This window comes from Cucurbita moschata, unplaced genomic scaffold, assembly GCF_002738365.1.
Source record: "Cucurbita moschata cultivar Rifu unplaced genomic scaffold, Cmos_1.0 Cmo_Scf00067, whole genome shotgun sequence".
Classification (NCBI taxonomy): Eukaryota; Viridiplantae; Streptophyta; class Magnoliopsida; order Cucurbitales; family Cucurbitaceae; genus Cucurbita; species Cucurbita moschata.
Genome location: NW_019268583.1, coordinates 170,259 through 174,419, shown reverse-complemented (window position 1 = coordinate 174,419; position 4,161 = coordinate 170,259). Strand labels below are relative to the sequence as shown.

Below are 4,161 nucleotides of genomic sequence, written 5' to 3'. Positions count from 1 at the left end.
TAAAAGAGATAAGCGCAATGAAACATATATCCGATCGTGAGCCTAAAGCTCTGATACCAAAATGATATGGAAATCAACCCAAGGGAAAGTATGGAACGGATTACCTTGATGATCAAGATCAAGAGTAAAGAAAACTCGTTTCTAAACTCGTGATTCGAATCACTCCACAAGAGGTTTGATCAATACCACTTGAATGACTCTACATGCAAGTTCTAAACACAAGAATTTGCAAAGAAAGTTTAGCTCTTAACAAAGCTAAAATAGAAATTCTATTCTTAATTCCAAAATCTGATGTCTAATCAAAGAAAAGAAGGCTTTATATAGCCTTTACAACCTTAACCTATGTCATACATAACTCCCAAATTAAATGGGCTAGTAAATGAGAAATACCCATAACCTCCTCATTTAAATGGCTAGTTAAAGGTGGAATATAGTAACCTACGTGGGTTACAATATAACCTTAACTCCTATATTTAAAACTAGCTTAAATATGACAAACAAATAGTTAAACTATAATTAAATAATGCAAATAATAAAATGTGCTTTTTAGTCATTCTTGGACTATTTGATAAATTCAGCGGAGTTCATTAAATGCAACTTAAAGTGCATTTAATTCATCTCTTTCTTGAACCTCAACTTTGCACAACATATAAGGGAGGTCTCCAGCGTCTTCTAGAATTTCCTTTGATGAGCTCACCATAGCTTGAATATAACTGTATAAAGTTTGTTGTAGCTTCTTGGCTCTCGTCCTTGTAATTGGACCTTGAGGTATGGAAATTCCTTGGTCGTGGTTCATATCATAGCCTATTACCCACAAAACCTTATTACCCACAATTCTTATTACCAGGTGTGGCTAATCGACTGTTTGCTGTGTAATACACATTGTTTATTACCCACAAAACCTTATTACCCACAATTCTTATTACCAGGTGTGGCTAATCGACTGTTTGCTGTGTAATACACATTGTTTATTACCCACAAAACCTTATAACCCACAAAGCTTATTACCCACAATTCTTATTACCAGGTGTGGCTAATCGACTGTTTGCTGTATAATACACATTGTTTATTACCCACAAAGCTTATTACCCACAATTCTTATTACCCCTCATCAGGAAAATGAAATCGGAGAAAGAAAGAAAAAGAAAGAGGCTTTCCTTGCAAGAGCTTATACTAATTCATAATAAAATATATAATATGGGGAAAGCCTCTTTGTTTTTCTTTCTTTCTCCGATTTCATTTTCCTGTCTCCCGGTAATAGGAATTGTGGGTAATAGGCTATGTATATTACACAGAAAACCAATAATCCGCCACTCGAAAAACACCGAAGGTGGGTTATAAGGAATTGTGGGTAATTAGCAATGTATATTACACAGAAACACCGATAATCCGCCATACCAAAAAGAGGATCCGGCACACGCTAAGTCTTCCCCATTTTCTACGGGGTCTACAAGGGTGGATAACATTCCGGAGTGTGTTATTCTAATTATCATCCAATGGAAGGTAAAGATCGAATACAAAGCTGATTAGTGGCCTTGTAATTCGCATCCAATGAATGTTATAGAGGATAACGCACCCGTATTATTATCGTGGTTTCTAGTCTGTAATGTGTGATCGTGTCTCCTCTAGCATTTTATCAGAGTAGTCGGGCGTTGTAAGTTAACGCATGGAATCCAACTACCTTATCTGAAGTTAGGCGTAAATAGAGGTCACCACTGGTCTATCTTTCAGTGTTTCGTCTATCGTGGGATACTTTCATTAGGTTGTGACTAATGCGCCATTGCCCGAGACAGGACCGTATTCTATATTGAATGATACTAGAAACCGAGCCCAATTATTGTCCAGCTGCCTGATAAAGAGGGTTAGACTACTCATAAGGTGGGAGCTTATTATATGTCTAAAGAGTAAACGTCATACCGTTGTTGCCCCACTCCACAAGCATGATACAGTCTCCGATGGTAAACACACCGAAAACCATCGGATTAGGCGCACAGTGGAAGGTGCTGATTCCAAAAGCATGATCCTGTCTCCGATGATCCTACTACAAACCATCGGATTCAGAAATATGGGAAGGTGTTAAGGAGTAAGGAGTAAGGGCTTCTTTGGTCTGAGTTAGATGTCAGGTTGTGTTAGTGTGTCTGTTATAGATGAGTAAGATGAGTAGTTGTCAAAAGGGTCAGGGATTTAGTGTAGTACTTTTTTGAGAAGGTAGTACTTTTGATTATTTTTAATTATGTTAAGTTGTTTGAGAATAGTAGTACTCTAAATGGTAACACTTTTCGTGGAGTACTTTTCATAATAAAATATATAATATGGCAAAAGCCTCTTTCTTTTTCTTTCTTTCTCCGATTTCATTTTCCTGTCTCCCGGTAATAGGAATTGTGGGTAATAGGCTATGTATATTACACAGAAAACCAATAATCCGCCACTCGAAAAACACCGAAGGTGGGTTATAAGGAATTGTGGGTAATTAGCAATGTATATTACACAGAAACTTATTCTAGAACTGGAAACAAGGAAGGTTATAATGTATAATGTGTGTCTCGCAGCTTGGCTCCTGTCTTTCTTAGGCGAGCTAGCTTTGCTTTGTTACCCCATAACATAAGAAAGTCGTGGAGAGCATAAGCCCCGGAGAGGAGCTACTTTCTTGTGGTAGTCATTTCTTTCGAATGAGCAAGTAGGGGGCGACAACTAAAGAGGTAGCGAGACTGACCGCAATTGCAGGACTAGGTTTTTTTTCTTGCATTTGCTGTTGGTTATGGAAAGTGAAAGTTGTTTCGTTTAGTACGAGATCGCTTCACACCTCGCGGTGCTTACACCCCTCGCCTATCGAAGTTTTGTTCAAAAACCTCGTCTGAGAACTTGTATAGAGAAGGATTTCCCGCGGCGCTGCGGTTCTTCCATACCAACTTAGCTTCCTGGCGCTGCTATTGGCATAACAACCGGTACACCATAGGTTGGCCCAACCCAGTCCTCTCGTACTAGGGTTGGCTCCTCGCAATTCTCCCTTTAACACCAACGGTAGATAGGAACCGAACTGTTGTTAGGATCGATATCAGTCGTTAGCTCTGATACCAGTTGTTAGGATCGATATCAGTCCTTATCTCTGATACCAGTTGTTAGGATCGCACAACAACGCACACGCTCGATCTAGATGAACACAAAGAACAGGATAGAGAAAATTTGCAAGGAGAACTTTGGCTAAAAGGATTTTTTGTATTGATGACTTCAGGTATGTACAACAAGAGAGAGTACAGAGAATAGAAAAGTACATGTTCAAAGCTCTACCGGACCAGATATATATATAGTATAGTTTACTATATATAGCTTTACCAGATTTAGCCAGGCAGAAGTCAGATCCAGGTGGAAGTCGGAGCCAGGCGGAAGTCAGAGCCAAGAGCCAGGCAGAAGTCAGAGCCAGAGCCAGAGCCAGGCAGAAGTTAGAGTCAGAGCCAGGCGGAAGTCAGAGCCAGGAGCCAAGCGGAAGTCAGAGCTAGGCGAAATTCACCACGATCTGTGAAGATGGAAAGTTCAAAGATTGGAATTGAGAAGTTCGATGGATCCGATTTCGGTTTCTGGAAAATGCAGATTGAAGATTATCTATACCAGAAAAATCTTCACGAACCTCTGTTGGGGGTGAAGCCGGATACCATGACCACGGAACAGTGAAAGCTCAAGGATCGACAAGCCTTGGGACTGATCCGGTTGACGCTATCCAGAAACGTGGCGTTCAACATTATCAAGGAGAAGACAACGTCAGGTCTATTGAAGACGCTGTCGAATATGTACGAAAAACCGTTGGCTATGAACAATGTGTATTTTGATGCCAAGATTGTTATGAGTCCTTGTGAGAACTTCGTTACGAGCAAACAGAAACGAGTTAGCTTCACAAAGACTGTTAGAGAATTGAAGAAAAGTACTGGAGGGAGCTCCCTCGATCGTTAGCATTGCTGAAGCTCCAGAGGGGGTTGCGTCGTCTGGAAGCGTCGTTGAAGCTCCAGAGGGGGTTGCGTCGTTTGGAAGCGTCGCTGAAGCTCCAGAGGGGGTTGCGTCGTCTGGAAGCGTCACTGAAGCTCCAGAGGGGGTTGCGTCGGCCGGAAGCGTCGCTGAAGCTCCAGAGGGGGTTGCGTCGGCCGGAAGCGTCGCTGAAGCTCCAGAGGG

General features: G+C 41.3%; 1 long non-coding RNA gene across 1 annotated transcript in view; it reads right to left on the bottom strand.

Moving 5' to 3' along the window:
- Positions 1-2,770: 2,770 nt before the first annotated feature.
- Positions 2,771-4,161, bottom strand: part of LOC111437856 — a 1,605-nt gene continuing 214 nt past the window's right edge. The window contains exon 2 of the long non-coding RNA XR_002709508.1: positions 2,771-2,849. This is a non-coding gene — a long non-coding RNA (uncharacterized LOC111437856). The remainder of the gene's footprint in view (positions 2,850-4,161) is intronic.